This window comes from Mus caroli, chromosome 1 (genome assembly GCF_900094665.2).
Source record: "Mus caroli chromosome 1, CAROLI_EIJ_v1.1, whole genome shotgun sequence".
NCBI classification, from domain to species: domain Eukaryota; kingdom Metazoa; phylum Chordata; class Mammalia; order Rodentia; family Muridae; genus Mus; species Mus caroli.
In genome coordinates, this window is record NC_034570.1 from 48,520,397 (window position 1) to 48,532,167 (window position 11,771).

At 39.6% G+C, this 11,771-nt stretch overlaps 1 pseudogene; it reads right to left on the reverse strand.

Moving 5' to 3' along the window:
• Positions 1-3,327: 3,327 nt before the first annotated feature.
• On the reverse strand, positions 3,328-3,987 carry LOC110299944 (annotated as a pseudogene).
• Between the last annotated feature and the right edge of the window lie 7,784 nt (positions 3,988-11,771).

Genomic DNA, 11,771 nt, shown 5'->3' on the forward strand with positions numbered 1-11,771 from the left:
ATTTTTCTATTGAGAATGTTTAGCTCTTTTTTAATTGGATCCACATTTTAAATTGGATTATTTTTTAACAAGGTTTTTTTTTAATGTATTTTGGATATTAGCCCTCTATTGAATGTGAAGTTGGTAAAAAAAAAAAAAAAAATCTTTTCCCATTCTGTAGGTTGCCACTTTGTCTTAGTAAGATTGTCCTTAGCCTTATAGAAGCTTTCAGTTTCATGAGGTCCCATTAATTAATATTGATCTTAGTGCATGTACTATTGGTATTCTGTTCAGAAAGTCTTTTCCATATCTATCTGTTCAAGGCTGTCCCCTACTTTCTCTACTCTTAGGTTCACTGTACTTGGTTTTATGTTGAGGTCTTTGATTCATTTGGACTTGAGTTTGTTCAGTGGGATAAGTATGGATCTATTTGCATTCTTCTACATGTTACCATCCAGTTTGACCAATACCATTTGTCGAAGGTAGTATTTTTTTTTTTTTTTTGCCAGTGAATATTTCTGGCTTCTTTATCAAATATTGGGTGTCTAGATGTGCATGGGCTTATGTCTAGGTCTTCAATTTGATTTCATTATCTGTTTTTATGCCAATATAATGTTGTTTTTATTATTATAGCTTTGTAGTATAACTTAAGATTAGGAATGGCAAGACCTTCTGCAGTTCTTTTATTGTTTGGGATTGCTTTAGCTATCCTAGGTTTTTTGGTTTTCCAAATGAAGTAGAAAATTGTCCTTTCAATGTCTGTGAAGAATTGTGTTGGGGATTTTGTTGGGAATTACACTGAATTTGTAAATTGCTTTTGGTAGGACTGTGTGATGGTTTGAATATGCTTGGACCAGAGAGTGGCACTTTTAAGAGGTGTGGCCTTGTTGGAGTGGGTGTGGCCTTATTGGAGGAAGTGTGTCACTGTGAGGGTGGACTTTGAGAATCTCCTCCTAGCCATGTGGGAGTAGTCTTCTCCTGTTTGTCTTCAGAACAATATGCAGAACTCTCAGCTCTTCCTGCATCATGCCTGCCCAAAAGCTGCCATTCTCCCACCTTGTCAACCAGCCCCAGTTAAGTGTTATTATCCTTATAAGAGTTGCCTTGGTCATGGTGTCTCTTCACAGCAATGGAAACCCTAAGACAGATGGCCTTTAAAAAAAAAATAGATAACTATGTTTATGTTACCAATCCACGAATATGGGAGATCTTCCATTCTCTGGTGTCTTCTTCAAAGACTTAAGATTTCTATCACACAAGTCTTATACTTGTTTGGTTATTGTGAAAACTATTTCCCTGATTTCTTTTTGAGTCTTTTTTGTCACTTGAATATAGGAGGAAATTTGATTTTTGGAATTAACTTTTGTATTCATCCAATTTGTTTAAGGTGTTTATCAACTGTAGGAGTTTCCTGGTGGAATTTTTAGGGTCAATTATGTATACTATCGTATCATCTGAATAAAGATACTTTAACTTCTTCCTTTCCAATGTGTATCCCTTGGTTTTCTTCAGTTGCCTTATTTCTCTATGATTTCAAGTACTATATTGAATATATATATATGGAGAGAGAGAGAGAGAGAGAGAGAGAGAGAGAGTAGACAGTCTTGTCTTCTTCCTGATTTTAGTGGGATTCCTTTGAGTTTCTCTCTATTTAAGTTGATGTTGGCTTTAGCATGCTGTCAACTGCCTTTGCTATGCTGAGGTACGTTCCTTGTATCCCTAATTTTTCCAAGACTTTTATCACAAAGTAGTGTTGGGTTTTGTCAAAGGAGATGACCATATTTTTTTTCTTTTAGTTTCATTTATACAGTGGATTGCATTTGTGTGTTGATCAATGCCTGCATCTCTGGGATGAAGCCTATTTGATCATGGTAGATGATCTTTCTGATGTGTTCTTCAGCTCAATCTGCAAGAATTTTACTGAGTATTTTTTGCATCTATGTCCATAATGGAGAAATTGATCTGTAATTCTCTTTCTTTGTTGTATCTTTGGGTAGTTTGGGTATGCAGGTAACTGTGGCCTCATAAAATGAATTGTGCAATGTTCCTTCTGTTTCTCTTTTGTGGAATAATTTGAGGAGTAATGGCATTAACACTTTTAAATTCTGGTAGAATTTTGTGTTAAGACCATCTGACCCTAGGCTTTTTGGGGGGAGATGTGGGGTGAGACTTTTAATGACTGCTTCTATTTCACTAAGGGTTATAGGTCTGTTTAAATGCTTACCTGATCTTGATTTTTGTTTAGATTTTTCAATTTGGTGGAGTAGACATTTTTAAACTATGTCTTATGATCTTCTGGATTTCCTTGGTATCTATTGTTATGTCCCTCTTTTCTTTTCTGATTTTGTTTATTTGAGTTTTATGTCTCTGACTATTCATTAATTTGGATAAGGGTTTGTCAACCTTATTGATTTTCTCAAAAAATCCAATTATTTGTTTCATTGATTCTTTGTTTCTATTTTATTGATTTCAGTCCTGAGTTTCATTATTTCTTGTTGTCTATTCCTCCTTGGATGTGATTTCTTGTTTTTATTCTAGAACTTCCAAGTGTTCTATTAAGTATCTATGAGATCTCTCAAGTTTATTTATGTAGGCACTTAGTGCTATGATCTTGCCTCTTAGAACCACTTTTATTATGTCCCATAAGTTTGCCTATGTTGTATATTTTCAATGTTAATTTTATATACATTGAATTTGAATTCTAAAATGTCTTTACTTTCTTTATTTCTGTCTTGAGCCATTTTTCACTCAGTAGTGAGTTAAGGTTGCATGAGGTATTGTTGACAGCTTTAATCTGTGTTGATCTGATAGGATGCAGGGAGTTATTTCAATTTCCATGTATCTGCTGAGACTTGTTTAATTTTGATTATGTGCTCAGTTTTGGATAAAGTTCCATGAGGTCCTGAGAAGGTATATTCCTTTGTGTTTGGGTGAAATATTCTGTAAATACCTGTTAAGTCCATTTGGTTTATAATAGCAGTTAGCTCTAGTGTTTCTCTGTTTAGTTTTTGTCTAGATAACCAGTCCATTGGTGAGAGTGGGATATTGAAGCCTCTCACTATCAGTGTGTGAGGTCAATATGTGACTTAAATTTTAGTAGTGCTTCTTTTACAAACATGAGTACCCTTGTATTTGGGGCACAGATGTTAAGGTTGAAATATGTTCTTGGTGGACTTTTCCTTTGAGTGGTGTCCTTCCCTATCTCTTCTGAATAGCTTGAAGTCTCTTTTGTTATATATTAAAGTGACTATACCAGTTTGCTTCTGAGGTCTGTTTGCTTGGAATATGTTTTTCCAACCCTTTTATCTTTTTTTTTTTTTATATATAGAACAGCAGACACCTTTATTACACTATGTATGAGGCTCATTTGCCTTTCCGGGCTTTGATCTTCCGAAGATAGAACTCCAGCTCCTTGCCTTCGAGCACATAGCCGTCTGCTCTGCTACACTGGCCTGGTCTTGAGGCAATGCAGGCTAGAAGCTTGCCCTGCTGGAACTGCTCCTCCAGGAGACTGCTGATTTTGGCATTCTTTTTCCTTTCGTCGTATTTCTTTTGAATTTTCTTTGATCGTTTTTTGTTTAAAATCTCTTCCTCCTCAGGAGTCAGCTTGGCCCCCTTCTTGCGGCCCAGGGGCAGTGCATAGTGGGACTCGTACCACTGTCGGTACGGCGTGCTGTCAATAAGCACGATGCAGTTCTTCACCAGGGTCTTGGTGCGGACAAGCTAGTTGTTGGATGCATTGTAGACAACATCAATGATCCTTGTTTTGTGAGTACAACACTCAGAGCCCCAGGAAAAGTTCCCCACATCCAATCTCAGGGCGCAGTACTTCTTATTGCCTCCTCGAACTCGGACTGTGTGTATGCCGCGAGGGCCAATCTTCATGTTGGCAGCAGGCCGTCCCAGCTCATACTTCCGCTTCTTGTGGTAGGGTTTTCGCTTACCCCCGGTCTTGCGGCGCTTGTGCCAATTGTCCCGAGAGATGCCCATCGCTCGGCGCTGGCTGGAAAGAGCCAACCCTTTTATCTTGAGGCGATGTCTATCTTTGATGTTGTATGTTTCTTGGATTCAGCAGAAGGATTGATCCTATTTTTACATTGATTTTTTTTTTATTGAGTCTTTTTTTTTATTGAGTCTTATTGTGTCTTTTTTTTTTTTATTGAGTAATTGAGACTGCTGATGTAGAGATATAATGACCAATGACTGTTGATTCCTGTTATTTTGTTGTTGTTATTGACTGTGTGTTTGTGTGTCTTCTTTTAACTTTGCTTGTGGGAGATTATTTATTATCTGTGTTTGACTGAATGTTGTTAACCTCCTTAGATTGAAGTTTTTCTTCTAGCATCTTCTTTAGGGCTGGATTTGTAGATACTGTTCTAATTTGGCTTTATTGTGGAATATCTTGTTTTCTCCATTTACAGTGATTAAAAGTTTTGCTTGGTATAGTAATCTGGGATGGCATCTTTATTCTCTTAGACTCTATAGCACATCTGTCCAGGCTCTTCTGGCTTTTAGAGTCTCCATTGAGAAGACAAGACAGCTGTAATTCTAATAGGCACACCTTTATATGTTACTTGGTCTTTTTTTCATGGCTACTTTAATATTCTATGTTCTATATTTTTAGTGTTTTGATTATTATGTGCCTAGGGCAGTTTCTTTTCTGGTCCAGGCTATTTGGTGTTCTTTGTCCTTCTTGCACTTTGATAGGCCTCACCTTTGTATTTGGGACATTTTCTCTTACAATTTTGTTGAAAATATTTTCTGTGACTTTGATCTAGATCTTTTTTCTCTATTTCTAGTCTTTTTATAGTGTCCTATATTTTCTGGATGATTTATGCCTGGAGTCTTTTCGATTTAACATTTCTTTGAGGTGTCTATTTCTTCTATCTACCATGTCTTCAGTGCCTCAGAATTCTCTCTTCCATTTCTTGTATTCTGTTAGTGAAGCTTGTCTCAGTGATTCCTGTTTGAGTTCCTAAATCTTTCATTTCCAATTTTCCTTCAGTTTGGGTTTTCTTTATTGATTCTATATCCACTTTCAGGTCTTCAAATATTTTATTCATTTCCATCCTCTGTGTTTTTATAGATTTCTTTAAAGAATTTATCTGTTTCCTCTTTAAGGACCTCTTATCATCTTCATAGAAGCTGGTTTAAAGTATCTAACTTGTGCTTCAGCTGTGTGGGAACATCAGGGCCTGATGCAGTAGGGTTGCTGGGCTCTAGTGGAGACATATCATCCTGGCTGTAATTGTGATTTTACATTGCTGTCTATGAATCTGGGATTTGGAAGATTGTAAGTCTAGGTGCTGATATCCAATCTTATCTTCGTTGGGTGGGTGTTTTGCTCTAAAGTTTCTGTTTCCTCTTTGGTTCGTAAGAGAGTGTTATGGTTGTCTGTTGCCTATAGGAAAATCTTCTAGGGTTCTGATAGGTGTGGGCACTGAGGGTTCCAGGCAAAATGTGTTTCTGGGTTTTAGAAACAGACTTAGGAGTGTGTAAGGGCTGGGGATGTTAGAGGGATTTCACAAGAGGGAGGAAAGCAGGGTATTCTATCAGGATCTGCTTAGTTACTCGCCTGGGGACTAACCAGGGAGAGTAACAGAGGAAGAGATGAAGATCTGCAGTTAGCCTTTTTGCTTCCCCTGTCAGAGTGGCCTGTGGGTTCCCAGGGACTATCTGCTGAAACTGGGGGCTGGGAAAGAACAATGATTGGGGGGGAAGGATCTGTGTGATCCCTGTATATAGTCCACTGGAGATAAGTAGGGGGTAGTGGGGGGAGGAGCCTGCTACAAGTGTTCTGCTGCACAGGTGGGATGAGACTAGGGGATTGGATTTGGAGAGATGAAGATCTATAGTTAGCCTGCCTGCTTCCCTGGTGGGAGTGGTACCTAATATTTTTCAGCAGCTGCCTCTGACCCAGCAAAAGACACAATGTGAGGGCTTTCCCCTAAATGCCTCACTTGCCTGGCAGTCTGGACATGGACATCATCTGGACCCTCTGGCTTTGTTTGACTCCTAAGCCTTTGCCTATCTGGCTCTTGGCAGCCCTTTAGTAGTTATCTTCTTGGCTATCATCACCATTTCATCCCTTTGATCACTGACTAAGAGATGGGAGCCCCTCTGCTTCTACTCAATCTGTGGACCGTCTTCTTGTCTGCTGGCATGGCCTCAAGGGCTACTAGTGCTTGGCATTCAGCAATGTACCAGCATGTAGAAATGCTTTTTGACGTTGATTTTGGAATCTGGGTCATGCTTCTTGAAGGGATCAGACACAACATGTTTATATGTTAGGGGGAAGAGTTTATATGTCAATAAAGAAGGCAAAAGCTAATCGCTGGACTAAGATAAAGAGGTGGGATTTCTGGGTCTCAGGAGGAAGAGGAGGAAACAAGATAGAGATGGGGCTTTTGAGGCCAGACTTGGGAGAGAGGAAGACTGGCATCATGTAGGCCTGGGGGCTATTAGAACGTGGTAGAGGCTGCCACTGGAAGAATTCTGATATTAAGATAGCTGATGAGTTTAGGACATTAGGTAGACACTGTTATTTGGCTGGTTTTAAAATATTAAGGCTGTCTGGTGTTTTCTATCCACAGCTACTCAGGTGAGCAGGAGAAATCAGGCTGCCTGCATGGTTGATCGGTGGAACAGGAGCGGTAGCTCCTCGAGTTCTCAGGAGGGAAGGTTGTTGGGCATGCGGCTTAGTAGTGCCAGCCAGAGGAACAGGCAGGCGGGATGGAAGTGGAGCCAGTGGCAGCCTGATTTGAGAGCTAAGTTGTGAGGGGCTGTGGCGCTAGACAAGCAGACCAGGCTAGGAGTTAGCTTGCACTTTAAAATTACACACAACATATATGTATGTCACTCACACATTAATTTGTCAAGTCATCATGAACTATACTGAATATTTGTAGTAGTCATCTCTGTGCTATGATAATGGACTACCCCATAGGCAATTAACTTATTTAAAGGATATTTTGGTTCATGCTTTTGGAGTTAGAGTCCAAGATTAGTTAACACCATTCCTTTGGGTTTCTGGTTAGGGTAGCACATTATGGCAGAAGGATGTGGCTAAAGAATATGCTAGAATCATGAGCTGGGAAACAGAAAGATGACTGGCTAGAGTTCCACAATCAGTGGAGGTCCTGCTCTTCATGACCCACGGTCTGCCCATAAACATGGTCTTTCAGGTTCACAGAACCTTCCAACAGTGCTGTCCTGGGAACAAAGCTTCTACTATAAAGGCCCTTTGAGTCCATAATCCATATTTAAACTATGGTCGTACTGGCAAAATAAGCATTGAGGGGAGAAAGAGCCAAGAAGCACGTGCATTCTAGGCAAAGCTTGACTTTTTACAACTTAGTCTCATGTGGAAAACAATATAATTTCCAAATGGTAATTTAAATTATGGTCCAGTATTTGTGCTTTCCAAACAATATTAAGAGAATCTCAATTTAACTCACTGTGTTTAGAGACTCTGATTTCCCACAGGCCCCCCCTGTGCTAATCTTCTCAAGCTTTCCCTGACCTTGCTGGCCACACTCTGTCTCTCTGCACTCTTCATTTGTCAATGTGTTTCGATGTCTTCACTCGGTACTTATCTTTTTCTTCACTCTTTCTGTTCTGTTTGAGATCATTCTTTATTATTCCATCCTAGGAATGATTCAAAAGTAGACAAGTACTTTGATGGGGGGGGGTATGTAAATATATGTAAACATGTCACTTTTGTCACTCAGAATCATGTACTCACAAAGATAGACTCAAACCTGCTAGTGTGGGATGTGAGGCACACTCTGAACATGTAAGTGAAGATACACACACTTTTCTCTTACACTTTTGAGAAAAAGTTCAAAAAGAGGTGACTTGAACAGGCTACATTTGAAAAAACTGAGCTCAACCATCATGTAGTGGTGGGGGCACAATCCCGAATGAATAAATGATGGACATTTCAAAAGGCATGAATACATCAACAATGAGGGCTTTAGTTCTCCCATGACGTCATTGTGCAAGTGAATGGGTGAGTGACACAGGTGATACAAAATAAAGATGGAGGATTGGTAGATGCGTCATCAAATCAAAGCACTTGAATTTTAAAAACATCGTGGCAACAATTTGGAAAAAGGATCAAAACAAGAAAGCTGGCAGGCAAAAGGATGCACTTACAGTGATATAGAAAGCCTATGATGAGGGCTGGAAGAGAAGTAGATAAGGGAGTTAGGTAATGAGTTCAAAGGGTACCTAGGATGGACAGCTGAGACTGGTCTTAAAGCTGATTGGATACAGTTAACAAAGAAATTGAGCAATGCAGGCGGTCTTCTTTACAGGGTAAGAATAAATTTGGTAATAGCAAATATGGTAGAGACAACAGGTTATTCATAAAACAGGGGAAATGTATTTTGCACTATGACAGAATGATGACGTATGCAGAGCATTGGTTCTCACCTGACAATTCTCTAACCCAATCCCAGGGTGATGAGCCCACTTCTTTTTAAAAGTCTCCACTCATGGGAACTTTATAGTCAATTTGTATTTAGTACATATAGTTCAGACAAGTTCCTACCTCCTAAATTTGTAATTTCAGAATAAATTCTGTTTGCTACCTTAGAGGAAGAAGGGCACCTCTCCTTTGTCTGTCTTCCTATGGCAGAAAGCTGACAATGCTGTTAGCCTTTAACATGATGGTTCCTGGGCATCTTCATGTGCTTACCCTGCAGCATTAGGGCTGTGGGTTGGGGATAGTTATCCTGCTGACTGAAAGATCTAGTCTAAGCGTGGCAAAATGCCAAAAAGAACAGAGTATGAGAAACTACTGCTCCATCTGTCTTTTACATTTGAAAGAGACCTTAAGCTATTTAAGTTCACTTGTTTCTCATAAAAGGAAATGTTCTTCAATGCTTAGTATCCCTGTGGCTTTCACTGGAGCATCTCCAAGTGTTCTTCATTTGTCTTTGACCACAGAGCACAGACCAGTTTCTCAGCAGGAAGAATAACTGATTCACTTCCCAGTTCCCAGTTATGCATTCCAATCTCTTTTCTTTAAAAAAAATTATTGGAAAAACAATTAAGACCAAAATTCCATAGAAAAATCTTCCCACAATTCTGTCACTTGATTAAATCAATATTTTAATTACTCTGTTACATTTCTGTCTTTGTCCTTAGGCATAGTCATTTTTTTTTTACTTATTTTGTGATACAAAACAAATTCATGTTTTACATTTTATATTCTCACTTAGCATTATGTAATTTTCTCATTTAATTCCACTTTGCCATACACCTTCCTCCCTACATACTCCGAATTCCATCATATCTGTCTATGATCATCTGACAAACAAATATCTATGAATATATAGGTGGATTTTAATTTATTGTTCCTTTAAAATTTATTATTTATTTAATTTTAAAAAATTATCTTTAATCTTTTTTTTACAGTCCAGGTGTTATCCTCCTCACGGTCTGTCCTCCAACAGTTCCTCATTCCATTCCTTCCCCCAACCCCTGTCTCCAAGAGGATGTCTCGCCACCCCTACTCTACCAGACCTCCCCACTCCCTGGGACCTCAAGTCTCTCCAGAGTTAGATGCATCTTCTCTCACTGAGGCCAGATCAGGCAGTCCTCTACTGTGTACATGTTGGGGGCCTCCTATCAGCTAGTGTATGCTGTCTGGTTGGTGGCTCAGTGTCTCAGAGATCTTATGGGTCTAGGTTAGTTAAGACTGCTGGTCTTCCTATGGGGTCACCCTCCTCCTCAGCTTCTTCCAGCTTTTCCCTAACTCAACCACAGGGGTCTCCAGCTTCTGTCCTTGGTTGAGTGTAAGTATCTGCTCTGACTCGTTCAGCTGTTTGTTGAGCCTCTTAGAGGGCAGCCATGCTAGGCTCCTGTCTGTAAGCACACTACAGCATCAGTAATAGTGTCAGGCTTTGGAGCCTCCCCTTGAGCTGGCTCCTGATATTTTTTATATTTTAAATTTTAGGTTTTTTTTTTAAGTTTTAAAAATTATTATTTAACAACTTCAGACATGAATGTTGTATGTTTTGGTCATTTTCACCTGCACTACACTCTCTCTCTCTCTCTCTCTCTCTCTCTCTCTCTCTCTCTCTCTCNCCCCCTCCCTCCCTCCCTCCCTCTCTCTCCCTCTCTCTCTCCCCCTCTCCCTCTCATGCCCCTCCTATGCTCAGTGAACCATTTCTTCCTAGTAAGCCTTCTTCCTATTTTCATGTTATTCTTGTTTGTCTTTTTTGTGATTCACTGAGTTTAATTATGCTTGCTTTCATGAAAGAGTTATTTATTAAAACATGGGAAACTTAACAGTGGTTATACCATAGAAAATTATTCCCCCTCTTCAATTGCAGATTGGTTTTTTTAATATTTTTAAATTTGTAACCACAATGCTTAACTAAAATTCATTTTCTATAGATATCCTTGATACTTACCCACATTTAAATTTAACAGTTGTATGTTTTTCATAGTGGGAATATACTAGAATTACATTACAGTTTTCTTTAACTTTTACTGCTAAAAAAAAGTTTACACACATTTCGGCATGCACATCTCATTTCCTGAAGGATTAATAGTGAAGCTGTATATGCCAGAAGAAGGTACAGGTTAGCTGTAGTAACACTCATAGGCTCCATTGCAGAAAACCCTTGGACCCTCTATTGCCTTGGATCCTCTATTGTTCCAGCCTGTGAGACAGTCGAACAGGGTTGCTCCCAACACTCTATACATAACATTTTCTATAGACAAATAGACTATGGGCCAAAGAGGAGGTGCTCAGTTACCTCAAGACCCTTTGAACAACTTTGGCATCCAAGAAGCTAGAGTTCTCTGTGCCACATTTCTCCATACCCAAATCCCACCAGGAGAGAGCTGGTCTCCCAGGAGTGCTGACACACCTGTGAGCACAGGTAAGACCACCACTTCTGCTCAAATTTCTGGCCCAAGAGGGACCTGTCCAGAGCCCTCAGGACACAGGAACTGAGGAGCGGCTTGGGACAGGATCCTTCCAGTTTCCATCTGGGCCTGGAGCTGACCCTGTGACACAGCTTTCCATACACAAATCCTGCTGGGAAAGAACTGGTCTCCCAGGAGTGCTGACACACAAGCTTACTGGAGGGACAAGTCACAGTCAGAGATAGCAAGACAAGCTAACACCAGAGATAATCAGATGGCAAGAGGCAATGGCAAGAACATAAGCAACAGAAACCAAGGCTAACTGGCATCATGAGAACCCAGTTCTCCCACCACAGCAAGCTCTGAATACCCCAACACACCAGAAAAGCAAGTCTCTGATGTAAAATCACATCTCATGATGATTATAGAGAACATTAAGAGGACATAAATAACTCCCTTAAAGAAATACAGGAAAACACAGGTAAACAGCTAGAAGTCCTTAAAGAGGAAACACATAAAATCCCTTAAAGAATTACAGGAAAACACAACCAAATAGGTGAAAGAATTGAACAAAACCATTCAGGACCTAAAAATGGAAATAGAAACAATAAAGAAATCACAAGGAGAGACAACCCTGGAGATAGAAAACCTAGGAAAGAGAACAGGAGTCATAGATGCAAGCACCACCAACAGAATACAAGAGATAGAACAGAGGATCTCAGGTGCAGAAGATAGCATAGAAAACATTGACACACAAAGAAAGAAAGAAAGAAAGAAAGAAAAAGAAAGAAAGAAAGAAAGAAAGAAAGAGAGAGAGAGAGAAAGAGAGAAAGAGAGAAAGAGAGAAAGAGAGAAAGAGAGAAAGAGAGAAAGAGAGAAAGAGAGAAAGAGAGAAAGAGAGAAAGAGA